A 27,470-nucleotide genomic window follows, 5' to 3' on the forward strand; every position below is an offset into this window, starting at 1 on the left:
GCCCAGTACCCCATCTTTTTGTTTCTCTTACCAAAGTGAATCACCACACACTTAGCTACATTGAACTCCATTTGCCACCTTTCTGCCCAGTTCTGCAGCTTATCTATATCCCGCTGTAAACTGCCACGTCCTCCCTCAGTGTCTACAACTCCTCCGACTTTCGTATCATCCGCAAACTTGCTCACCCAACCTTCTAACCCCTCATCCAGGAGTCGTGCCAGAAGATTGGAGGCTAGCAAATTGGTTCCCTTGTTCAAGAAGGGGAGTAGGGATAACCCTAGTAACTATAGGCCGGTGAGTCTCACTTCTGTTGTGGGCAAAATCTTAGAGAGAATTGTAAGGGATATGATTTATGAACATCTGGATAGGAATAATGTGATCAAGGATAGTCAGCATGGTTTTGTGAAGGGCAGGTCGTGCCTCACAAATCTTATTGAATTCTTTGAGAAGGTGACTAAGGAGGTGGACGAGGGAAAAGCAGTAGATGTGGTGTATATGGATTTTAGTAAGGCGTTTGATAAGATTCCCCATGGTAGACTACTGCAAAAAATACGGAGGTATGGCATTGAGGGTGAGTTGGAGGTTTGGATTAGGAGTTCGCTGGCCGGAAGAAGATAGAGGGTAGTAGTTGATGGCAAAGGTTCATCTTGGAGTGCCGTCACTAGTGGTGTTCCGCGAGGATCTGTTTTGGGACCATTGCTGTTTGTCATTTTTATAAATGACCTGGAGGAGGGGTTAGAAGGTTGGGTGAGCAAGTTTGCGGATGATACGAAAGTCGGAGGAGTTGTAGACAGTGAGGAAGGACGTGGCAGGTTACAGCGGGATATAGATAAGCTGTAGAACTGGGCAGAAAGGTGGCAAATGGAGTTCAAAGTAGCTACGTGTGTGGTGATTCACTTTGGTAAGAGTAACAAAAAGATGGGGTACTGGGATAATGGTCGAATACTTGGTAGTGTGGATGAGCAGAGGGATCTTGGTGTCCATGTACACAGATCTCTGAAAGTTGCCACCCAGGTAAATAGTGCGGTGAAGAAGGCATATGGCGTACTGGCTTTTATTGGTAGAGGAATTGAGTTCCGGAGTACTGAGGTCATGTTGCAGTTGTATAAGACTCTGGTGCGGCCGCATCTGGAGTATTGTGTGCAGTTTTGATCGCCATACTACAGGAAGGATGTGGAGGCACTGGAACGGGTGCAGAGGAGGTTTACCAGGATGTTGCCTGGTATGGTAGAAAGATCATATGAGGAAAGGCTGAGGCACTTGGGGTTGTTTTCATTGGAGAAAAGAAGGTTTAGGGGTGACTTGATAGAGGTGTACAAGATGGTTAGGGGTTTAGATAGGGTTGTCAGTGAGAATCTTTTTCCACGTATGGAGTCAGCTATTACAAGGGGGCATAGATTTAAATTAAGGGGGGTAGGTATAGGACAGATGTTAGGGGTAGGTTCTTTACTCAGCGAGTCGTGAGTTCATGGAATGCCCTGCAAGTAGCAGTGGTAGACTCTCCCTCATTATGGGCATTTAAGCGGGCATTGGATAGGCATATGGAGGATAGTGGGCTAGTGTAGGTTCGGTGGGCTTCGATCGGCGCAACATCGAGGGTCGAAGGGCTTGTACTGCGCTGTATTCTTCTATGTTCTATGAACCGAATCCAGTGTAATACATGTGTCACCGGCACAAGTAATGGGAACAGGAATGAAGCATATTGTCCAAATATAACCGGGTTCAACATCTAGACCAATCAAACAATAAAGCAAAATATTATAGATAGTGGAAATCTGAAAGGCAAATGCAAAATGATGGAAAAATGCAACAGATGACGCAGGATCTGGGCAGAGACACAGAGTTAACATATCAAATCTGATATGAACCTGTTCTGAACAAGTCACATTGGACTCAAAAAAAGTTAATTCCATTTTTCCCTGTCCCGATACTACCAGAACTGTGGTGTTTCTCTCCAGAATTTTCAATTGGTGCAATGTCAGGAAACATAGAGTAATAGTGGGTGGTTGTTTTTTTGGAATGGAGGCTTGTCCAGAGCAGTATTCCACAGAGGTTGGTTCTAGGTTTTCATGGTTTGTCGTTTATGTAAATGTTTTGCATGAGGATATGGAAGGCATAGCTAGTACGTTTGCGGATGACACCAAAACTGGTGGCACAGTGGACAGTGAAGAAGGTTTTCTATAATTACAAAAGGATCTTTATCAAATGGGGCAATAGGCTGGCAAATAGCAGAATGGAGTTCAATGTGGATGAATGCAGACAATAGTGTGTGTTTGCTGCTGTCTGATGCACCAAGATTGGGATGATTTTATTCCCCATCTCCTGGGTTCAACACATCATATCCTTCATGACATTTGAGCGGCTTTACTCCCTCCGTGGTTACCCTCTTGCTCGAAAGTAGCACAATATCTTTGGATTATCCTTAAACCTTTTGGCCCATGCTATCTCATATCTCCTTATTGCTTTCCTGATTTCTCTCGAAATAATGCCCCACACTCTTTATATTAATTAAGTTTATTCAATTGAATGAAGTGTCTATATCTAAAGTACTATTTTCTTTGAATCTTGAATAAAACCTCAATGACTGTAGCTGTCCATTGTTCCTTAACCTTACCAGCCTTACCCTTCACGAGAAGAGGAACATAATGCCTCTCAACTCTCGTCGTCACACTGTTGAACGCCTCCCACTTGTCAGATGTCGTTTTACCTGCCAATAGTCAACTCCAATCAAACTTGGAAATTCCTTGTCCATTAAAATTTATGATTCACCAATTGAAACAAAATCATGAAAGGCTTATTCTTTTCCATAACCATTGTGGAACTAATAGAGTTATGACTGAAATACCCAAAATATTCCCTCACATTTACTTCAGTCACTTGCCCTGCCTATTGCGCAAAAGTTGGTCTGGTTTTGCTCCTTTTCTATTAGGATCATCTACATATTGATGAAGAAAATTTTCGTGAACACATTGGACAAATTCTTCACCATCCAACCCTTTAACACTGTGGTAGTCCCAGTCAGTTTTCGAAAATTAAAATCCGCCGTTATTATAACCTTATTAAGATTACATATATCCGAGACTTCCCTGCAGGTTTGTTTCGCAATTTCTTTATTACTGTTGGACAGCGCATAGTACAATACCATCAACGTACTCATTCCTTTCTTATTTTTTAATTTCTACGAATATTTTTTCACTGGACAATTTGTCACATATGAGAATTTTGTGCAACTTCTTCAAAATGATATTTAATTTCTTATGTTAATACTACCCACATATTTTAACTGGATGATTTTTCAGAAATATCTTTCCAAGCTACAGCAATAATTTATTCTTTAATCAAAAATGGTAGTCCTCCTCCTTCCCACCCACTGTATGACTTTCTCTATCTCTTCTATGATAATTACACCTGGAACGTTGAATTGCCAGTCTTGATCATCTCTCAGGCGAAAGTGAGGACGGTAGATGCTGGAGATTAGAGTCAAGAGTGTAGTGCTTGTGCGAGATAAGCGGCTGTCCGGCCCCATGTCCGGCACTTTTATTTCCCTTCCCAGGAACAAAGACACGGAGGAGTCTGTCCAAAACTTTTCATTCAACTTTGCAAAGTCGGGTGTTTTTTCCCGTGGGAACACACACAAGCAGAGTAATCTCCACGCATCATATACACGTATATGTGGGCTGGGTCTCCTACTGCTGTCTTGACCAATGAGTGCTAGGGTTCCCCACTGTTTTACTTATTTGTGTTCTGGTGCCTGCGATTATTTTGTTATTCACTTGGCCAATCAGTGTTCGAGCTCCCCGTTCTTTCCTTATATGGATGATGTTGTACAACTGTGGTTAAGGGCGGTCTCTCAACTATCGAGGAAAGCTGTTACAATTGTTTCATTCATAAAAACATGGGGGAGGTCCGGCAACAGTTTCGAGTGTCTGCTTGTGTTTACTATAAGGTAGAAAAGACGAAAATGCAGCTAACCGTTTAAAAATTACACTACCCCCTACAAATCCCCCGTGTCTTTTCTTCTGGCCTGTAATTTGTAAACCGTAAGTTTCTTCTCCAGGGCGTTTAATAACTCCCGAGCTTGTTCATCAAACTGCCCGTCTCTAATACTACCCCCGCCCAAGAGGGATTCACGTTGTTCCATCTCGAGATTCATTCGTTCAACCTGCCCATAGGGAACATCCCTCTTAGTAAGGGCGGCTTCGATCAGTCGTTGAGTTAATCCCCGGATGCAGGGAATAACGCAACACCCAAGGGCAGTGAGTACCCTGCCACCACTATACATGAGACAAGAAAGGAAACGACCACCCCTGTCCATTTACCGAACCAAGCTTCCAACCAGTCCAGAGTCGATGCCCGAGTTTTCGGCCAGTTCGTCCACCAATGTGGTGAGTCCATCCAGGGCGCGGGTGATGGACCCATCAGGGGCTGTGTTGTTGCGGATGAAAGTGCAGCACTGAGCGCCTATCATGACACAAACACCCCCCTTATATGGATGATGTTGTACAACTGTGGTTAAGGGCGGTCTCTCAACTATCGAGGAAAGCTGTTACAATTGTTTCATTCATAAAAACATGGGGGAGGTCCGGCAACAGTTTCGAGTGTCTGCTTGTGTTTACTATAAGGTAGAAAAGACTAAAATGCAGCTAACCGTTTAAAAATTACGCTACCCCCTACAAATCCCCCGTGTCTTTTCTTATGGCCTGTAATTTTTAAACCGTAAGTTTCTTCTCCAGGGCGTTTAATAACTCCCGAGCTTGTTCATCAAACTGCCCGTCTCTAATACTACCCCCGCCCAAGAGGGATTCACGTTGTTCCATCTCGAGATTCATTCGTTCAACCTGCCCATAGGGAACATCCCTCTTAGTAAGGGCGGCTTCGGTCAGTCGTTGAGTTCATCCCCGGACGCAGGGAATAACGCAACACCCAAGGGCAGTGAGTACCCTGCCACCACTATACATGAGACAAGAAAGGAAACGACCACCCCTGTCCATTTACCGAACCAAGCTTCCAACCAGTCCGTGAGGCCAGAGTCGATGCCCGAGTTTTCGGCCAGTTCGTCCACCAATGTGGTGAGTCCATCCAGGGCGCGGGTGATGGACCCATCAGGGGCTGTGTTGTTGCGGATGAAAGTGCAGCACTGAGCGCCTATCATGACACAAACACCCCCCTTCTCTGCCAACATCATGTCAAAGGCCAACCTATTTTCCCACGCCATCCTACTAGTGGCGTCCAGTTGTTCTGCTATTCCTTTCACTGCATCCCGGGTATAATTAATGAACCTCTGCTGATTGTAGTAAATATAATTAATCCAATCCACGTTCTTATTGATGGTCACCCACCAGAACAGTGACGACTCAAAACCCGCCGCTATCTGGTTCCTCGCCTTGTATTCGTCAGGAACACCCCTGGGGACCCCTATGGCATCTAAATATATGTTATCATCGAAAGAGGTCTCCAAAGCTCTCTTAGTTCTTCCACTGGAACGGGGTTGCTCTTGTTTTTCGAATGCCAGGGTGAATGGGATGGCCAATTGAACGATTGCACAAGTGCCCGTCCATTTTCGGGGCAGGGTCTGTCGCAGAACCCTCCCACCACAGTACCACCAGAGGTCTGCCCTAGGCACATGAATGTGGGAGTAATTCCCGCCCCCGGTAGTTTCATTGACCAGCCGAATTGATCCGCTGCACTTGTCAAATGTCCCCACATCGTTGTCCCACTGTAGTCCCGTCCGAGAGACGCAGGCCTGGTGCGTACCCGTTACCCCTGAGAATGATGGCGGGCGGGGCGCCCCCTCAGACCTGACGGGGGGACACTTCATACTCAAGGGTCGACAAGTGGAGTCGTTCCAGGCCTCTCGGTCCTGGTGCAGCCTTATCATGCAGTCCAAGGCTCGTGGGTGTTTCTCCCATCCCAGCGGGAATGGGCCCACCTGAGGGTTAGGGCGGGCACTCGTGCACGCATAGCAATCACTCTTTTTCATGCTTCTCACAGTATATTTGACCCAATCCATCCAGGCATTCGCCTCCCCGTATCCCGTTTCTATTTCAAAGGTCTTTTCCAAATCCGTCACCTCAATTATTCTAATCTTTTCCTGCTCATCGATGGCGGATGAGCCCCCAGACTCAGCTTCAATGATCGTGATACGCGTGCAGCACAGCTGCAACCCCTCCTGTCCTGCCTGGCCCCCAACCCTAATACCCAGGATTGTTCCATTAAGGCTCGTCCCGTTGTTTCCCAAGTTCTTTATGGTCAGATAGAGCGGATTGCACTGATTCTGCCCACAATCCCGTCCAGGGGTGATGGGATCACGGACGACTGACACCATAGCCTGGACCCCGGGGGCTGGAGGCCTATTTATGCCTTCCCTACCATGCAATTGTAATACTAACGTCTGACCCTGGAATCCCCTTTCTCTATCCAGGTTCCGCTTAGTTTGATTCAGTTCTCTTTTAGTCCCACAGGGCACCAACCCACATAGGTCTAAGCTAAATGTCTGTGCTGGCTTGTTGGCAGGTACGGAGATGGAGAACCACTGACGGTCCTCTGCTTGTTTTTCCAGAGGCCAAATTGGGTAACACGCGCACTATGACCCAGCCCAAGGCTAATGGCATAGCAAGTTAACAATACGATTGACCGCATTTTGTCGCGACACCTGTAGCCAGAGGGCACAGTTCCTTTAGACTCGCCAAAGTCCGATTAGTTTGTTCTCAGGGTCTCTGTTCCTCAGATGCCTTTGTCAGAGAGGTTCGTTCGTCCTCCGTCGGTTGTGGCACTGGTCCCTTGACTCGAGTGTAATGTGTCCAGCCCTTTTCGGCCGTATGGACAGCCGTTTCGGTAGTCAAATGTACCAGGAAGGGACCGTCCCAAGTTGGTTCGAGGGTACGTTGCTTCCAGCTTTTAATCAGGACCCACTGACCCGGCTTGACGGTGTGCACCGCAAACTCGAGGGGCGGTCCCTGTTGGCGTAAACGAGATAGAGCAGACCCCAGAGCCACCACATATTTTTGCACAAACATATCCCGAGACTCGAATACAGGAGGTTCCCCCTTCGGCCCATGGAACGGGAGGCCAAACAGCATTTCGAAAGGGGAGACGCCCAAATCCCGCCTTGGCTGGGTGCGAATTTGCAATAGGGCAAGGGGTAGGCATTTGGTCCAAGGCAGGCCGATTTCACTAGTGTGTTTAGTTTGCTGCTTTTTGATGGTCTGGTTCATTCTTTTGACCTTGCCCGAGGAGGGGTGATGCCAGGGGGTGTGCAAATCCCAGTCAATCCCCATTGCTTGCACTACATTCTGGAGGACGGTCGAGGTGAAGTTGGTCCCCTGGTCAGAGTCAATAGCGCGGGGTAGCCCAAATCGTGTGATGATTTGTTCGAGTAGAATTTTGCTAACCTGAGTTGCCGTTGCCGTGGCAGTGGGGAAAGCTTCCACCCATCCTGTCAGGTGATCTACTATTACTAATAGATACTTCAGGCGACCTATGGGGGGGAGCTCAGTGTAATCTACCTGGACATACTCAAACGGCCTATAGGCCGGACTCCTACCCCCTTGTCTTGCATGCTGCCGCAGCCCCCTTTTATTAATCTTTTGACATGTTATGCAATCTCCTGTGACCTGCTTGGCGACCGTGTACAGACCAGGGTGAGCATCTCGGCGCAGGAAGGCATCACACAGTGCCTGGGCGCCCCAGTGACCCCCTTGGTGTAGACGGGCAATAATGTCCCGCGTCAACGGTCGATTTAGTCGCTGGCGGCCATTGGGTAAGGTCCACTTCCCTTCCCTATCCTTTGTACCCCCCAGAGACGCAAGGAGAGTTTCTTCTTTTTCAGTAAACGTGGGCACTTCGGTAATTTCGGATATCTGGGGAATTCTTACCAGGCAGTTTATTACTTCCTTCCCCATCCCGGCCAATTTTGCCTGTTCATCTGCCAATTGATTCCCAAGGGTCTCTATTTTATCGTCTTTCTGGTGCCTTTTCACATGTACGACAGCAATCTCTTGTGGCAGCAACAAATCCTCCAAGATCATGGCTACTAGTTCCTCGTGGATCAACTCCTTTCCTCTACTATTTATCATTCCCCTTTCCTTCCAGATCTTCCCAAAGGTGTGTACTACCCCAAAGGCATACTTAGAGTCAGTGTAGATTGTCCCGGCTATTCCTTTTAAATTCTTCAGAGCCCGGTGCAAGGCGTACAATTCGCACGTTTGTGCGGACCAGGCATTCGGTAGCCGTCCACTTTCCACTAATTCCCAACCAGTCTCACTAATGACTGCATAACCGTTGTGTCTTTTCCCATCTATCACTCGAGAGGACCCGTCAATGTACCACCGCCTTCCTGCATGTAAGGGGGTATCCCTCAGATCTTCCCTCACTTTACTCTGGTACTCTATTATGTCTGAACAGCAGTGTTCCAGTTCCTCCTCCCCTTCCCCTTTCCAAAGAAAGTCCGCCGGATTCTGCCAGCCCCCGACTTCTATTCGGAGGTCTTCTCGGTCTAACAATATGGCTTCATATTTCAGAATTCTCGAGTCAGTCAGCCACCTCCCGGCCTTCTGATTCAGGATAGTTATAACCTGGTGGGGAGTAGTGACTGTCAAGGGGGCCCCGAAAGTCAACTTCCTGCTTTCCTCTACCAGCTTTGGCGTGGCTGCCACCGCTTGGATACACTCCGGCCACCCTCGGGAGACAGGATCCAGAATTTTTGACAGGAAAGACACGGGCTTCCTTCCCCCCCCTCCCCCCCCCCCCAATCCTGGGTCAATACTCCAAGAGCGGTTCCCTTTCTGGAGTTCACAAAGAGACGAAATGTCTTACTAAAATCCGGCAAGCTTAAAACAGGTGCGGTCATCAATTTTTCTTTTCGGATTCCAATTAACTTTTTCTCCTCCTCCTCCCATTCTATTCTGTTGGGTGCCTCCTCTCTCACTTCTGCCCCGTCTCGCTCCTCTCCCTCTCCAACTTTCGTTCGACGTTCCTCTTTCCACCCCATAACCTCCCTACCCCATTCCGGTGGACTTACAAGCTTCCCGTACGGCTGCCACCATCATTTTTGTCTTATGTTTCTCCCTTATTACATCCCTCTGAACGTACACCTTCTGTGCTTCCCGTAATAATTCTGCAACATCTTTTTCAGCCCAATCCTCCACTTTCTGTAATTTCTTCTGAATGTCAGCCATGACTTAGTCACAAAATACACCTTAAGCATGCCCTTGCCTATTTCTCAATCGGGGTCTAAACCTGAATACTTTCGCATGGACTCCCGCAAACGGTCTAAAAACTCACTCGGGGATTCATCCTTTTTCTGTCCAACTTCGAATGCTTTCGCTAAATTCCGCTATTTGGGCACGCAGGTTTGGATCCCCCTGATTATAAGGCTTCTGAGATCTGTCATATTGGCCCGTCCCCCCGCGTCGTTATGATCCCACCGGGGGTCCTCTAAGGGGTACTTCTGCTCTCCACGCTGATGGCCGCCCTGATGCTCCCTATCCCAAATGGCCATTGCACTATTCCGGATCATAACAATTTCATCGTAATTAAATAGTATTCTCATCATGGCCTGCAGTTCAGCCCATGTGTATATACTGGGCCCCAGAAATTGGTCCAGTTGTATTCCAACACTGACGGGGTCATCCAGTAGACGGGGTGGTTCGTTACGGAGTTGCCGGATATCCCCAGAATTTAAAGGTTGTACTACGAACCCGGTCCGTTCGTTCCCAAACGGCACCTCTCGTAAGGGGTTCAGCTGTTCAATATTGTCACTCCTCCCAGTTCTCAATCCCTCTTCTCGACCTTTCCGCATCTCGAGTCGGACTGATTTCCTAGTGCCTGGGGTGGGTTCTGCGCCCCCTCCTGTGCCCCCCCCCCCGCCCCCAGCAGTCCCTTCCTCACTGGTCGTAGCCTGCTGGGAATCGGATTTATCCGCCGCAGGAGGGAGGTCCGCGCTGGACGCCTGCTTGTGCGCGGGTGGTATATACGGGGGCGGGGCGGACGGTGGAAAACCGTCGGTGAGGATGTCCCAAGACCTCTGGGGCTTCCTCGGGTCTGTTTGGGGAATCAGAGGATAGAGACGCGTGGGACTCTCGCCGTCGCCCGCCAACCAGGCGGCGGCGTATTTGCTCGTCTGGGTCAAACGGTTGTTTTCTGTTAACATATACATTTAGGATTTGACACACCCAGTCTTCATCAGACCCATACTCTGGCCAAACTACCGAGGGGGCGCGGATAGGTTCTTTGGTCCATATAAAACAACAATATTTTATCATGGTCTCTTTCTTTAAGTCCTTCGTTCTATTAGTTTCCGTCCATAGACTTAACTTCCGACCTAGTGGACTATCGGGGGGTATTTCTTTCCCATTTGCAGTGTTCCCTGACTTCTCCTTAGTAAATCTAGAAGTCTGATTTCCCATGGTCTATCTTCGGTCCTGGTCTTAAACGCCTAAAACGTTTTCACAGATGACCGTCAAAACCACAATTTCCCGTGGTTTATCTTCGGTCCTGGTCTTAAACGCCCAAAGCGTTTTCACAGATGACCGTCAAAACCACAATTACCCATGGTTAATCTTCGGTCCTGTTCTTAAACGCCCAAAGCGTTTTCACAGATGACCGTCAAAACCACGCGGCCAACAAGGAAGAACAAAAGAAACTCTCTTACCTTGATTCGTGCACGGAGTTATCTGGCCTTTTTAAATGTGTGTACCCCCGTGTATAGTCACTAACCGGTCGTTCAAGCACTCGTCCGTGTGTTCCTTTTTCCAGGATTCAAAATTATTTTTAAATGAGCCGGGTAAGTGTGAGAGGGTCAGTCTGAGGTTGATGGAGTGAGTGTGAGAGTGTCAGTGTGACGCTGACGGAGTGAGTTTAATGGGATCAATGTGACGGTGATGGAGTGAGTGCGAAGGTGTCTGGGTGACGCTGACGGAGTGAGTTTAATGGGATCAGTGTGACGAAGATGGAGTGAGTGCGAAGGTGTCTGGGTGACGGTGATGGAATGAGTGTGAGGGGGTCATTTTTATGGTGAAGGAGTGCGTGTGAGGGGATCCGTTTTACAGTGATGGAGGGAGTGCAAGGGGTTCAGCGTGACGTTGATGGAGTGAGTGTGAGAGGGTCAGGATGACATTGATGGAGTGAGTGTGAGAGCGTCAGGGTGGCGGTTATGGAGTGAGTGTGAGTGGGTCAGGGTGACTGTGACGGTGTGAGTGTGGGGGATCAGGGTGACGGTGATGGTGTGAGTGTGAGAGGGTCAGGTTGACGGTGTTGGAGGGAGTGTGAGAGTGTGAGGGTGACGTTGACAGGTCAGGGCGACTGTGATGGAGTGAGTTTGAGGGGGTCAGTGTGACTGTGATGGTGTGAGTGTGAGGGGATCGGAGTGAGAGAGAGGGGTCAGGGTGATGGTGATGGAGTGATTGTGAATAAGTCAGGTTGACAGTGATAGAGTGAGTGTGATGGGTTCAGTTTGACAGTGATTGAGTGAGTGTGGGGGGTCAGTGTGACGGAGTTGGAGGGAGTGTGAGGGTGTCAGTGTGACGCTGACGGAGTGAGTTTAATGGGGTCAGTGTGACGAAGGTGGAGTGAGTTTGAGGGGGTTTGAGTGACGGTGATGGAGTTAGTAAGATGGGGTAAGGGTGACAGTGGTGGAATGAGTGTGAGGGGGTCAGGTTGACAGTGAAGGAGTGAGTGTAAGGGGTCAGGGTGACGCTGATGGAGTGAGTGTGAGCGGATCGGTGTGATACTGATGAAGGGAGTGGAAGGGGGTCAGCGTGACGTTGATGGAGTTAGTGTGAGGGGGTCAGTGTGACGATGATAAATGAGTGTTTGGGGGTCAGGGTGACTGTGATGGGGTGAGTGTGAGGGAGTCAAGGTGACAGTGATAAATGAGTGTGAGGGGGTCAGTGTGACGTTGATTGAGTGAGTGAGAGGGTGTCATGTTGACTGTGATGGAGTGAGTGTTAGGAATTCAGTGTGTCGGTGATGGAGTGAGTGTGAGGGGGTCAGTGTGTCTGTGATGGAGTGAGTGTGAGGTGGTCAATGTGACTGTGATGGAGTGAGTGTGAGGGGGTCAGGGTGACGCTGATGGAGTGATTGTGAGGGGATCAGTGTGACTGTGATTTAGTGAGTGTGAGGGGGTCAGGGTGTCAGTGATGAAGTGAGTGTGAGGAGGTCAGGATGACGCTGATGGAGTGAGTGTGAGGGTGTCAGGGTGACTGTGATGGAGTGAGTGTGAGGGGGTCAGTGTCACTGTGGTGGAGTAAGTGTGACGGGGTCAGTGTGACTGTCAAGGAGTTAATGTGAGGGGGTCAGGGTGACGCTGATGGAGTGAGTGTGAGAGTGTCAGGGCGACGGTTATGGAGTGAGTGTGAGTGGGCCAGGGTGTCTGTGATGGTGTGAGTGTGAGGGGGTCAGGGTGACGGTGATGGAGTGAGTGTCAGAGCGTCAGGGTGATGTTGATGGAGTGAGTGGGAGTTGGTCGAGTTGACGGTGATGGAGGGAGTGTGAGTGTTCGGGTGATGTTGATGGAGTGTGTGTGACAGGTCAGGGTGACTGTGATGGAGTGAGTGTGATGGTTCAGCGTGACGAGATGAAGTGATTATTAGGATGTCAGTGTGATGGTAATGGAGTGAGAGTGACGGGATCAGCGTGACAATGATGGAGTGAGTGTGAGAGGGTCAGCGTGAGGGTGATTGAGTGACTAAGATGGGGTCAGGGTGACGGTGGTACAATGAGTGTGAGGGGATCAGTTTGACAGTGAAGAGGTGAGTGTAAGGCAGTCAAGGTGACGCTGATGTAGTGAGTGTGAGGGGGTCAGTGTGACTGTGATGGAGTGAGTATTAGGGGGTCAATGTGACTGTGGTGGAGTGAGTGTGAGGGGGTCAGGGTGACGGTGATGGAGTGAGTGTGAGGAAGTCAGTGTGACTGTGATGGAGTGAGTATTAGGGGGTCAATGTGACTGTGGTGGAGTGAGTGTGAGGGGGTCAGGGTGACGGTGATGGAGTGAGTGTGAGTTTGTAAGGATGACGGTGATGGAATGAGTGTGAGGGGTCGGGGTGACGGTGATGGAGTGAGTGGGTCAATGTGACGGTGATAAATGAGTGTGAGGGTGTCTGGGTGACAGTGATAAATGAGTGTGAAGGGGGCAGTGTGACGATGATAAATGAGTGTGAGTGGGTCAGGGTCACGGTGATGGAGTGAATGTGAGAGGGTCAGGGTGATATTGATAAATAAGTGTCGGGGGTCAGGGTGACGCTGATGGAGTGAGTGTGATGGCATCATGTTGACTCTGATGGAGTGACTGTGAGGCGGTCAGAGTGACGGTGATGGAGTGAGGGTGAGGGGGTCAATGTGATTGTGATGGAGTGAGTGTGAGGGATTCAGCGTGACTGTGGTGGAGTGAGTGTTACGGGGTCAGTGTGACTGTCATGGAGTTAATGTGAGGGGGTCAGGGTGACGCTGATGGAGTGAGTGTGAGAGGGTCAGGGCGACGGTTATGGAGAGAGTGTGAGTGGGCCAGGGTGTCTGTGATGGTGTGAGTGTGAGGGGGTCAGGGTGACGGTGATGGAGTGAGTGTCAGAGCGTCAGGGTGATGTTGATGGAGTTGGTCGAGTTGACGGTGATGGAGGGAGTGTGAGTGTTCGGGTGATGTTGATGGAGTGTGTGTGACAGGTCAGGGTGACTGTGATGGAGTGAGTGTGATGGTTCAGCGTGACGAGATGAAGTGATTATTAGGAAGTCAGTGTGATGGTAATGGAGTGAGAGTGAGGGGGTCAGCGTGACAATGATGGAGTGAGTGTGAGAGGGTCAGGGTGAGGGTGATGGAGTGACTAAGATGGGGTCAGTGTGACGGTGGTAAAATGAGTGTGAGGGGATCAGTTTGACAGTGAAGGGGTGAGTGTAAGGCAGTCAAGGTGACGCTGATGTAGTGAGTGTGAGGGGGTCAGTGTGACGATGATAAATGAGTGTGAGTGGGGGTCAATGTGATTGTGATGGGGTGAGTGTGAGGGGGTCAGGGTGACATTGATAAATGAGTGTAAGGGGGTCAAGGTGATTGTGGTGGGGTGAGTGTGAGGGCATCATGTTGACTCTGATGGAATGACTGTGAGGAGGTCAGAGTGACGGTGATGGAGTGAGTATTAGGGGGTCAATGTGACGGTGATAAATGAGTGTGAGGGGGTCAGTGTGACGATGATAAATGAGTGTGAGTGGGTCAGGGTCATGGTGATGGAGTGAATGTGAGAGGGTCAGGGTGATATTGATAAATAAGTGTAAGGGGGTCAAGGTGACGGTGATGGAGTGAGTGTGATGGCATCATGTTGACTCTGATGGAGTGACTGTGAGGAGGTCAGAGTGACGGTGATGGAGTGAGGGTGAGGAAGTCAGTGTGACTGTGATGGAGTGAGTGTTAGGGGGTCAATGTGACTGTGATCGAGTGAGTGTGAGGGATTCAGCGTGACTGTGGTGGAGTGAGTGTGAGGGGGTCAGGGTGACTGTGATGGAGTTAGTGTGAGGGGTGTCAGGGTGACGGTGATGGAGTGATTGTGGGAGTGCCATCGTGACATTGATGGAGTGAGTGTGAAAGGGTCAGGGTGACTGTAATGGTGTGAGTGTGAGTGGGTCAGGGTGATGGTGATGGAGAGAGTGTGAGGGGGGTCAGTGTGACTGCGATTGAATGAGTGTGACGGGGTCAGGGTGACGGTGATTGAGTGAGTATGAGGAGGTCAGTGTAACTGTGATGGAGTGAGTGAGAGGGGGTCAGTGTGACTGTGATGGGGTGATTGTGAGGGGGTCAGGGTGACGGTGGTGGAGTGAGTGTGAGGTGGTAAGGGTGACAGTGATGAAGTGAGTGTGAGGGGATCGGTGGAACAGTGATGGAGGGATTGTGAGGAGGACAGGGTGACAGTGATGATGGGAGTGTGATGGGGTCAGTTTGACGATGATGAAGTGAGTGTGAGGGGGTCAGGGTGACAGTGAGAAATGAGTGTGAGTGGGTCAGGATGACGGTGATGGAGTGAGCGTGATGGGATCGCCTGTGACAGTAATGGAGGGAGTGTGAGAAGGTCAGGGTGAATGTCTTGGAGGGAGTGTGAGGGACTCAGGGTGACGGTGATGGAGTGAGTGTGGGGGTGTCAGGGTGACAGTGAGAAATAAGTGTGAGTGGGTCAGGGAGACGGTGGTGGAGAGAGTGTGAGGGGATCGGTGTGACAGTGATGCAGGGAGTGTGAGGGGGTCAGGGTGAATGTGATGGACGGAGTGTGAGGGGGTCAGGGTGACAATGATGGAATGAGTATGGGGGTCAGGGTGACGGTGATGGAGTGAGAGTGAGGGGTGCGGGTGACGGTGATAAATGAGTGTGAGTGTGTCAGGGTGACGGTGATGGAGTGAGTGTGGGGTGTCAGTGTGACTGTGATGGAGTTAGTGTGAGGCGGAGTCAGGGTGACTGTGAAGGAGTGAGTGTGAGAGGGTCAGGGTGACATTGATGGAGTGAGTGTGAGAGGGTCAGGGTGATGGTTATGGAGTGAGTGTGTGTGTGTTAGGGTGACTGTGATGGTGTGAGTGTGAGGGGGTCAGGGTGACGGTGATGGAGTGAGTGTGAGAGGGTCAGGGTGATGGTGATGGAGTGAGTGGGAGTGGGTCAGGTTGACGGTGATGGAGGGAGTGTGAGAGTGTGAGGGTGACAGTGATGGAGTGAGTGTGACAGGTCAGGGTGTCTGAGATGGAGTGAGTGCGAGGCGTCAGTGTGACGGAGATGTAGTGAGTGTTAAGAAGTCAGCGTGACGGCGATGAGTTGAGTGTGACGGGGTCAGGGTGACAATGATGGAGTGAGTGTGACGGGGTCAGGGTGACAATGATGGAGTGAGTGTGGCGGGGTCAGGGTGACAATAATGGAGTGAGTGTGAGAGGGTCAGGGTGAGGGTGATGGAGTGAGAGTGAGGGGGTCAGTGTGGCGGTGATGGAGTGAGAGTGAGGGGGTCAGGGTGAGTGTGATGGTGTGATTGTGAATGTGTCAGGTTGACAGGGAAAGAGTGAATATGAGGGCGTCAGTTTGACGGTGATTACTGAGTGTGGGGCGTCAGTGTGACCGACATGGAGTGAGTGTGAGGGTGTCAGCGTGAAGCTGATGGAGTGAGTTTAATGGGGTCAGTGTGACGAAGATGGAGTGAGTGTGAGGGGGTCTAAGTGAAGGTGATGGAGTGAGTAAGATGGGGTCAGGGTGACGGTGGTGGAATGAGTGCGAGGGGGTCGGTTTGACCGTGAAGGAGTGAGTGTGAGGGAGTCAGGGTGACATTGCTAAATGAGTGTGAGGAGGTCAGTGTGACTGTGATGGAGTGAGTGTGAGGAGGTCAGTGTGACTGTGATGGAGTGAGTCTGAGGGGGTCAATGTGACTGTGATGGAGTGAATGTGAAGTGGTCAGGGTGACGGTGATGGAGTGAGTGTGAGGGTGTCTGTGTGTCGGTGATGGAGTGAGTGTGAGGGGGTCAGTGTGACTGTGATTGAGTGAGTGTGAGGGGGTCATCAGTGTGACAGTGACAGAGTGAGTGTGAGGAGGTCAGTGTGACTGTGATGGAGTGAGTGTGAGGGGATCAGTGTGACTGTTATTGAGTGAGTGTGAGGGGGTCAGCGTGACTGTGATGGAGTGAGTGTGACTGGGTCAGGGCGACAGTGATGAAGTGAGTGTGAGGCGGTCAGGGTGACGATGATGGAGTGAGTGTGAGGGCATCGGTGTGACGGTGATGGAGGGAGTGTGACTGGCTCAGGGTGACGGTGATAGAGTGAGTGTGAGGGGTTCAGGGTGACGGTGATGGAGTGAGAGTGAGGGGTAAGGGTGACCGTGATAAATGAGTGTGAGGGTGTCAAGGTGACAGTGATGGAGTGAGTGTGAGGAGGTCAGTGTGACTGTGATGGAGTTAGTGTGAGGATGGTCAGGGTGACGGTTATGGAGTGAGTGTGAGTGGGTGAGGATGACTGTGATGGTGTGAGTGTGAGTGGGTCAGGATGACTGTGATGGAGTGAGCGTGAGGGGTCAGCGAGACGGAGATGGAGTGAGTGTTAGGAAGACAGTGTGATGGTAATGGACTGAGAGTGAGGGGGTCAGCGTGACAGTGATGGCGTGAGTGTGAGAGGGTCAGGGTGAGGGTGATGGAGTGAGTTTGAGGGGGTCAGAGTGAGGTTGATGGAGTGAGAGTGAGGGTGTCAGTGTGACGGTGATGGAGTGAGAGTGAGGGGGTCAGGGTGAGTGTGATGGAGTGATTGTGAATGTGTCAGGTTTACAGTGATAGAGTGAGTGTGAGGGGGTCAGTTTGACGGCGATTGAGTGAGTGTGGGAGGTCAGTGTGACGGAGATGGAGTGAGTGTGAGGGTGTCAGTGTGATGGTGATGGAGTGAGTAAGATGTGGTCATGGTTGCGGTGGTGGAATGAGTATGAGGGGGTCAGTTTGCCGGTGAAGGAGTGAGTGTGAGGGGGTCAGGGTGATATTGATAAATGAGTGTAAGAGGGTCAGGGTGATGGTGATGGAGTGAGTGTGAGGATGTCAGTGTGACTGTGACGGAATGAGTGTGAGGAGGTCAGTGTGACTGTGTTGGAGTGAGTGTGAGGGCCTCAACGTGACGGGGATGGAGTGAGTGTGAGGGTGTCAGTGTGACTGTGACGGAGTGAATGTGAGGAGGTCAGTGTGACTGTGATTGAGTGAGTGTGAGGGCCTCAACGTGACTGTGATGGAGTGAGTGTGAGCGGGTCAGGGTGACGATGAAGGAGTGAGTGTAAGGGGTTTAGGGTGACGGTGATGGAGTGAGTGTCAGGGGGTCAGTGTGACGGTGATAAATGAGTGTGAGGGGGTCAGGATGAAGGTGATGGAGTGAGTGTGAGACGGTCAGGGTGAAATTGATGGATTGAGTGTGAGAGGGTCAGCGTGACATTTATGGAGTGAGTGTGAGACGGTCAGGGTGACTGTGATGGTGTGAGTGTGAGGGGTTCAGGGTGACGGTTCTGAAGTGAGTGTGAGCGGGTCAGGGGGACCTTCATGGTGTGAGTGTGAGGGGGTCAGGATGATGGTGATGGTGTGAGTGTGAGAGGGTCAGGATGATGGTGATGGAGTGAGTGGGAGTGGGTCTGGTTGACGGCGATGGAGGGAGTGAGTGTTTGAGGGTGACGGTGATGGAGTGAGTGTGACAGGTCAGGGTGACTGTGATGGAGTGAGTGTGAGGGGTGAGCGTGATGGAGATGGAGTGAGTGTTAGGAAGTCAGTCTGACGGTGATGGAGTGACTGTGAGGGGGTCAGGGTGACAATAATGGAGTGAGTGTGAGACGGTCTGGGTGAGGGTGATGGAGTGAGTGAGAGGGGGTCAGGGTGAGTGTGCTCGAGTGATTGTGAATGTGTCAGGTTGACAGCGATTGAGTGCGTGTGAGGGGGTCAGTGTGACCGAAATGAAGTGAGTGTGAGGGTGTCAGTGTGACGCTGACGGAGTAAGTTTAATGGGGTCAGTGTGACGAAGATTGACTGAGTGTGAGGGGGTCTGGGTGACGCTGATGGAGTGAGTAAGATGGGGTCAGGGTGACGGTGGTGGAATGAGTGTGAGGGGTTCAGTGTGACATTAAAATTGTGAGTGTGAGGGGTCAGGCTGATGCTGATGGAGTAAGCGTGAGGGGATCAGTGTGACATTGATGGAGGGAGTCAACAGAGGTCAGCGTGACGTTGATGGAGTGAGTGTGAGGGGGTCAGTGTGACGTTGATAAATGGGTGTGTGAGGGTCAGGGTGACAGTGATAAATGAGTGTGAGGGTGTCGTGTGACGGTGATGGAGTGAGTGTGAGTGTGTCTAGTTGACTGTGATGGAGTGACTGTGAGGAGGTCAGTGTGACTGTGATAGAGAGAGTGTGAGGGGGTCAGTTTGACTGTGATGGAGTGAGTGTGAGGTTTCAGTGTGAAGGTGATGAAGTGAGTGTGAGGGGGGCAGAGTGACGCTGATGGAGTGAGTGTGAGGGGATCGGTGTGACAGTAATGAGGGAGTTTGAGTGGGTCCGGGTGACAGTGATGGTGGGAGTGTGATGGGGTCAGGGTGACGATGATGGAGAGAGTGTGAGGGGTCAGGGTGAGAGTGAGAAATGAGTCTGAGTGGGTCAGGGTGACGGTAATGGAGTGAGTGTGAGGGGGTCAGTGTGACGATGAAAAATGGGTGTGTGGGGGTCAGGGTGACGGTGATGGAGTGCGTGTGAGGGGATCAGGGTGACAGTGATAAATGAGTGTGAGGGAGTCGTGTGACGGTGATGGAGTGAGTGTGAGTGTGTCTAGTTGACTGTGATGGAGTGACTGTGAGGGGGTCAGTGTGACAGTGATGGAGTGAGTGTGAGCGGGTCAGTGTGAAAAAGATTGAGTGAGTGTGAGGGGGTCAGGGTTACGGTGGTGGTGTGAGTGTGAGGAGGTCAGTGTGACTGTGATAGAGAGAGTGTGAGGGGGTCAGTTTGACTGTGATGGAGTGAGTGTGAGGTTTCAGTGTGACGGTGATGAAGTGAGTGTGAGGGGGCAGAGTGACGCTGATGGAGTGAGTGTGAGGGGATCGGTGTGACAGTAATGGAGGGAGTTTGAGGGGATCAGGGTGACAGTGATGGTGGGAGTGTGATGGGGTCAGGGTGACGATGATGGAGAGAGTGTGAGGGGTCAGGGTGAGAGTGAGAAATGAGTCTGAGTGGGTCAGGGTGACGGTAATGGAGTGAATGTGAGGGGGTCAGTGTGACGATGATAAATGAAGTGGTCAGGGTGACGGTGATGGAGTGAGTCTGAGGGGGTCTGTCTGTCGGTGATGGAGTGAGTGTGAGGGGGTCCGTGTTACTGTGATTGAGTGAGTGTTAGGGGGTCATCAGTGTGACAGTGATGGAGTGAGTGTGAGGAGGTCAGGGTGACGGTGATGGAGTGTGAGTGAGGGGGTCACGGTGACGCTGATGGAGTGAGTGTGAGGGGATCAGTGTGACAGTAATGAAATGAGTGTGAGCGGGCCAGGGTGACGCTGATGGAGTGAGTGTGAGGGCATCGGTGTGACAGTGATGGAGGGAGTGTGAGGGGGTCAGGGTGATAGTGATGGTGGGAGTGTGATGGGGCAGGGTGACGATGATGGAGTGAGTGTGAGGGGGTCAGGGTGACAGTGAGAAATGAGTGTGAGTGGGTCAGGGTGACGGTGATAAATGAATGTGAGTGGGTCAGAGTGACGGTGATGGAGGGAGTGTGAGGGTGTCAGGGTGACGGTGATGCACTGAGTGTGAGGGGGTCAGTGTGACTGTGGTGGAGTGAGTGTGAGGGGGACAGTGTGACTGTGATGGAGTTTGTGTGAGGGGATCGGTGTGACAGTGATGGAGGGAGTGTGAGTGTGTCAGGGTGACGGTGATGGAGGGGGTGTGACTGGCTCAGGGTGACGGTGATGGAGTGAGAGTGAGGGGTGAGGGTGACGGTGATGGATGAGACTGAGGGGGTCAGGGTGAGTGTGATGGAGTGAGTGTGAGAGGGTCAGGTTGAAGTGGTGGAGTTAGTGTGAGGGGGTCAGGGTGAGAGTGATGGAGTGAGTGGGAGTGGGTCAGGTTGACGGTGATGGAGGGATTTTGACAGTGTGAGGGTGACGGTGATGGAATCAGTGTGCGGGGTCAGCGTGACGGAGATGGAGTGAGTGTGAGGGGGTCAGGGTGACAATAATGGAGTGAGTGTGAGAGGGTCAGGGTGAGGGTGATGGATTGATTGTGAATGTGTCAGGTTGACAGTGATAGAGTGAGTGTGAGGGGATCAGTTTGATGGTGATTGAGTGAGTGTGGGGGGTCAGTGTGACGGAGATGGAGTGAGTGTGCGGGTGTCAGTGTGACGCTGACGGAGTGAGTTTAATGGGTTCAGTGTTACGAAGATGGAGTGAGTGTGAGGGGGGTCTGGGTGACGGTGATGGAGTGAGTAAGATGGGGTCAGGGTGATGGTGTTGGAATGAGTGTGAGGGGGTCAGTTTGACGGTGAAGGAGTGTGTGTGAGGGGTCAGTGTGATGCTGATGGAGTGAGTGTGAGGGGGTCAGTGTGACGATGATAAATGAGTATGAATGGGTCAGGGAGACGGTGATGGATTGAGTGTGAGGGCGTCTGTTTGACAGTGATTGAATGAGTGTGGGGTGTCAGGGTGACGGTGATGGAGTGAGTAAGATGGGGTCAGGGTGACGGTGGTGGAATGAGTGTGAGGGGTTCAGTTTGACGGTGAAGGAGTGAGTGTGACGGGTCATGGTGATGCTGATGGAGTGAGTGTGAGGGGATCTGTGTGACAGTGATTGAGGGAATGTAAGGGGGTCATCGTGACGTTGATGGAATGAGTGTGAGGGGTTCAGGGTAACAGTGATAAATGAGTGTGAGGACGTCAGTGTGACGGTCTTGGAGTGAGTGTGAGGGTGTCATGTTGACTGTGATGGAGTGACTGTGAGGAGGCAAGTGTGATGGTGATGGAGTGAGTAAGAGGGTGTCAGGGTGACGGTGGTGGAATGAATGTGAGGGGGTCAGTTTGACGGTGAAGGAGTGAGTGTGAAGCGTCAGGGTGATGCTGGTGGAGTGAGTGTGATGGGTCAGGGTGACGCTGAAGGAGTGATAGTGAGGGAATCGGTGTGACAGTGATGGAGGGAGTGTAAGGAGGTCATCGTGACGTTGATGGAGTGAGTGTGTGGGGGTCAGGGTGTCGGTGATGAGGTGAGTGTGAGGGGGTCAGTGTGACGGTGATGGAGTGAGTGTGAGGAGGTCAAGGTGACTGTGATGGAGCGAGTGTGAGGAGGTCAGTGTGACTGTGATGGAGTGAGTGTGAGGGGGTCAGGGTGACGATGATGGAGTGATTGTGAGGGGGTCAGTGTGACTGTTATTGAGTGAGTGTGGGGGGGTCAGCGTGACTGTGATGGAGTGAGTGTGAGTGGGTCAAGGCGACAGTGATGAAGTGAGTGTGAGGGGGTCAGGGTGACGATGATGGAGTGAGTGTGAGGGAATCGGTGTGACAGTGATGGAGGGAGTGTGAGGGTGTCAGGGTGACGGTGATGGAGGGAGTGTGACTGGCTCAGGGTGACGGTAATGGAGTGAGTGTGAGGGGTTCAGGGTGACGGTGATGGAGTGAGAGTGAGGGGTGAGGGTGACGGTGAAAAATGATTGTGAGTGGGTCAGGGTGACGGTGATGGAGTGAGTGTGAGGGTGTCAGGGTGACTGTGATGGAGTGAGTTTGAGGAGGTCAGTGTGACTGTGATGGAGTTAGTGTGAGGATGGTCAGGGTGACGGTGATGGAGTGAGTGTGAGAGGGTCAGGGTGACGTTTATGGAGTGAGTGTGAGTGGGTCAGGATGACTGTGATGGTGTGAATGTGAGGGGGTCAGGATGACTGTGATGGAGTGAGTGTGAGGGGTCAGCGTGACGGAGATGGTGTGAGTGTTAGGAAGTCAGTGTGATGGTAATGGAGTGAGAGTGAGGGGGTCAGCGTGACAGTGATGGCGTGAGTGTGAGATTGTCAGGGTGAGGGTGATGGAGTGAGTGTGAGGGGGTCAGAGTTAGGGTGATGGAGTGAGAGTGAGGGTGTCAGTGTGACGGTGCTGGAGTGAGAGTGAGGGGGTCAGGGTGAGTGTGATGGAGTGATTGTGAATGTGTCAGTTTGACAGTGATAGAGTGAGTGTGAGGGGGTCAGTTTGACGGTGATTGAGTGAATGTGGGAGGTCAGTGTGACGGAGATGGAGTGCGTGTGAGGGTGTCAGAGTGAAAGTGATAAATGAGTGTGCGTGGGTCAGGGTGACGGTGATGGAGTGAGTGTGAGGGGTCAGGGTGACGGTGATAAGTAAGTGTGAGTGGGTCAGGGTGACGGTGATGGAGTGAGTGTGAGGGTGTCAGTGTGACTGTGATGGAGTGAGTGTGAGGGGGTCAGTGTGACGCTGACAGAGTGAGTTTTTTGGGGTCAGTGTGACTGTGATGGAGTGAGTGTGAGGGGGTCTGGGTGACGGTGATGGAGTGAGTAAGATGTGGTCATGGTGGCGGTAGTGAAATGATATGAGGGGTCAGTTTGACGGTGAAGGAGTGAGTGTGAAGGGGTCAAGGTGACATTGATAAATGAGTGTAAGCGGGTCAGGGTGATGGTGTTGGAGTGAGTGTGAAGACATCATGTTGACTCTGATGGAGAGACTGTCAGGAGGTCAGTGTGATGGTGATGGAGTGAGTGTGACGGTCTCAACGTGACTGTGATGGAGTGAGCGTGAGCGGGTCAGGGTGATGATGAAGGAGTGAGTTTAAGGGGTTTAGGGTGACGGTGATGGAGCGAGTGTGAGGGGGTCAGTGTGACGGTGGTAAATGAGTGTGAGGGGGTCAGGATGTCGGTGATGGAGTGAGTGTGAGGGGATCAGAGTGAAAGTGATAAATGAGTGTGCGTGGGTCAGGGTGACGGTGATGGAGTGAGTGTGAGGGGTGAGGGTGATGGTGATAAGTAAGTGTGAGTGGGTCAGGGTGACGGTGATGGGGTGAGTGTGAGACGGTCAGTGTGACTGTGATGGAGTGAGTGTGAGGGGGTCAGTGTGACGCTGACAGAGTGAGTGTTTTGGGGTCAGTGTGACTGTGATGGAGTGAGTGTGAGGGGGTCTGGGTGACGGTGATGGAGTGAGTAAGATGTGGTCATGGTGGCGGTAGTGGAATGATATGAGGGGTCAGTTTGACGGTGAAGGAGTGACTGTGAAGGGGTCAAGGTGACATTGATAAATGAGTGTAAGCGGGTCAGGGTGATGGTGTTGGAGTGAGTGTGAAGACATCATGTTGACTCTGATGGAGAGACTGTCAGGAGGTCAGTGTGATGGTGATGGAGTGAGTGTGAGGGTCTCAACGTGACTGTGATGGAGTGAGCGTGAGCGGGTCAGGGTGACGATGAAGGAGTGAGTGTAAGGGGTTTAGGGTGGCGGTGATGGAGCGAGTGTGAGGGGGTCAGTGTGACGGTGGTAAATGAGTGTGAGGGGGTCAGGATGCCGGTGATGGAGTGAGTGTGAGGGGGTCAGAGTGAAAGTGATAAATGAGTGTGCGTGGGAAAGGGTGACGGCGATGGAGTGAGTGTGAGACGGTCAGTGTGACTGTGATGGAGTGAGTGTGAGGGGGTCAGTGTGACTCTGATGGAGAGAGTGTGAGGGTGTCAGTTTGACTGTGATGGAGTGAGTGTGAGATTTCAGGGTGACGGTGGTGGAGTGAGTGTGAGGGTGTCAGGGTGACAATGATGTAGTGAGTGTGAGGGGTCAGGGTGACGCTGATGCAGTGAGTGTGAGGGGATCGGTGTGACAGTGATGGAGGGAGTTTGCGGGGGTCAGGGTGACAGTGATGGTGGGAGTGTGAGGTGTTCAGGGTGACGATGATGGAGTGAGAGTGAGGGGTGAGGGTGACGGTGATAAATGAGTGTGAGTGGTTCAGGGTGACGATTCTGGAGTGAGTGTGAGCGGTTCAGCGGGACCTTCATGGTGTGAGTGTGAGGGGGTCAGGATGATGGTGATGGTGTGAGTGTGAGAGGATCAGGATGATGGTGATGGAGTGAGTGGGAGTGGGTCAGTTTGGAAGTGATGGAGGGAGTGTGAGAGTGTGAGGGTGACGGTGATGGAGTGATTGTGACAAGTCAGGGTGACTGTGATGGAGTGAGTGTGAGGGGATCACTTTGACGGTGATTGAGTGAGTGTGCGGGTCAGTGTGACGGTGATGGAGTGAGTGTGAGGGGATCGGTGTGACAGTGATGGAGGGAGTTTGCGGGGGTCAGGGTGACAGTGATGGTGGGAGTGTGAGGTGTTCAGGGTGACGATGATGGAGTGAGAGTGAGGGGTGAGGGTGACGGTGATAAATGAGTGTGAGTGGTTCAGGGTGACGATTCTGGAGTGAGTGTGAGCGGTTCAGGGGGACCTTCATGGTGTGAGTGTGAGGGGGTCAGGATGATGGTGATGGTGTGAGTGTGAGAGGGTCAGGATGATGGTGATGGAGTGAGTGGGAGTGGGTCAGTTTGGAAGTGATGGAGGGAGTGTGAGAGTGTGAGGGTGACGGTGATGGAGTGATTGTGACAAGTCAGGGTGACTGTGATGGAGTGAGTGTGAGGGGGTCACTTTGACGGTGATTGAGTGAGTGTGCGGGTCAGTGTGACGGTGATGGAGTGAGTGTGGAGAGTCAGTGTGACCGAGATGGAGTGAGTTTAATGGGGTCATTGTGACGAAGATGGAATGAGTGTGAGGGGGTCAGTTTGACGCTGAAGGTGTGAGTATGACTGGTCAGGGTGATGCTGATGGAGTGAGTGTGAGGGGATCGGTGTGACAGTGATGGAGGGAGTGTAAGGGGGTCATCGTGACGTTGATGAAGTGAGTGCGATTGGGTCAGTGTGACGATGATAAACGAGTGTGTGGGGGTCAGGGTGACCGTGATGGGGTGAGTGTGAGGGGGTCAGGGTGACAGTGATAAATGAGTGTGAGGGGTTCAGTGTGACGGTCTTGGAGTAAGTGTGAGGGTGTCATGTTGACTGTGATGGAGTGACTGTGAGGGGGCAAGTGTGATGGTGATGGAGTGAGTGTGAGGGGGTCAGTGTGACGATGATAAACGGGTGTGTGGGGGTCAGGGTGACTGTGATGGTGTAAGTGTTAAGGGGTCAGGGTGACAGTGATAAATGAGTGTGAGGGGGTCAGTGTGACGGTCTTGGAGTAAGTGTGAGGGTGTCATGTTGACTGTTATGGAGTGACTGTGAGGGGGCAAGTGTTATGGTGATGAGGTGAGTGTGAGGGGTCAGTGTGACTGTGATTGAGTGAGTGTGAGGGGGTCAGGTTGACATTGATGGAGTGAGTGTGAGAAGCCCAGGGTGACGGTTATGGGGTGAGTGTGAGTGGCTCAGGGTGTTGGTGATGAAGTGAGTGGGAGTGGGTCAGGTTGACGGTGATTGAGCTTGTGTGTGAGTGTGAGGGTGACGGTGATGGAGTGAGTGTGACAGGTGGGGGTGACTGTGATGGAGTGAGTGTGAGGCCTCAGCGTGACGGAGATGAAGTGAGTATTAGGAAGTCAGTGTGACGGTGATGGAGTGAGTGTGAGGGGGTAAGGGTGACAATGATGGAGTGAGTGTGAGAGGGTCAGGGTGACGGTGATGGATGAGACTGAGGGGGTCAGGGTGAGTGTCATGGAGTGAGTGTGAGAGGGTCAGGTTGAGAGTGGTGGAGTGAGTGTGAGGGGGTCAGGGTGAGAGTGATGGAGTGAGTGGGAGTGGGTCAGGTTGACGGTGATGGAGCGATTTTGACAGTGTGAGGGTGACGGTGATGTAATCAGTTTGAGGGGTCAGCGTGACGGAGATGGAGTGAGTGTGAGGGGGTCAGGGTGACAATGATGGAGTGAGTGTGAGAGGGTCAGGGTGAGGGTGATGGATTGATTGTGAATGTGTCAGGTTGACAGTGATAGAGTGAGTGTGAGGGGATCAGTTTGACGGTGATTGAGTGAGTGTGGGGGGTCAGTGTGATGGAGATGGAGTGAGTGTGCGGGTGTCAGTGTGACGCTGACGGAGTGAGTTTAATGGGGTCAGTGTGACGAAGATGGAGTGAGTGTGAGGGGGGTCTGGGTGACGGTGATGGAGTGAGTAAGATGGGGTCAGGGTGATGGTGGTGGAATGAGTGTGAGGGGGTCAGTTTGACGGTGAAGGAGTGTGTGTGAGGGGTCAGTGTGATGCTGATGGAGTGAGTGTGAGGGGGTCAGTGTGACGATGATAAATGAGTATGAGTGGGTCAGGGAGACGGTGATGGATTGAGTGTGAGGGCGCCTGTTTGACGGTGATTGAGTGAGTGTGGGGTGTCAGTGTGACCGAGATGGAGTGAGTGTGAGGGGTCAACGTGACGGAGATGGAGTGTGAGGAGATCAGGGTGATAATAATGGAGTGAGTGTGAGAGAGTCAGGGGGAGGTTGATGGAGTGAGAGTGAGGTGGTCAGAGTGAGTGTGATGGAGTGATTCTGAATGTGTCGGGTTGACAGTGATTGAGTGAGTGTGAGGGGTCAGTTTGACGGTGATGGAGTGAGTGTGAGGATGTCAGAGTGACGCTGACTGAGTGAGTTTAATGGGGTCAGTGTGACGAAGATGGAGTGAGTGCGAGGGGGTCAGGGTGACGATGATGGAGTGAGTAAGATGGAGTCAGGGTGACGGTGGTGGAATGAGTGTGAGGGGTTCAGTTTGACGGTGAAGGAGTGAGTGTGACGGGTCAGGGTGATGCTGATGGAGTGAGTGTGAGGGGATCGGTGTGACAGTGATGGAGGGAGTGTAAGGGGGTCAGTGTGACGATGATAAATGAATGTGTGGGGGTCAGGGTGACGGTGATGGGGTGAGTGTGAGGGGGTCGTGTTGACTGTGTTGGAGTGAGTGTGAGTGGGTCGGGGAGACTGTGACGGAGTGAGTGTGAGGGGGTCAGTGTGACTGTGATTGAGTGAGTGTGAGGGGATTGGTGTGACAGTGATGGAGGGAGTGTGAGGGGGTCAGGGTGAC

Source organism: Chiloscyllium plagiosum, unplaced genomic scaffold (genome assembly GCF_037043375.1).
Source record: "Chiloscyllium plagiosum isolate Xiang-an unplaced genomic scaffold, Cpla_swu_hap1 HiC_scaffold_14, whole genome shotgun sequence".
Classification (NCBI taxonomy): domain Eukaryota; kingdom Metazoa; phylum Chordata; class Chondrichthyes; order Orectolobiformes; family Hemiscylliidae; genus Chiloscyllium; species Chiloscyllium plagiosum.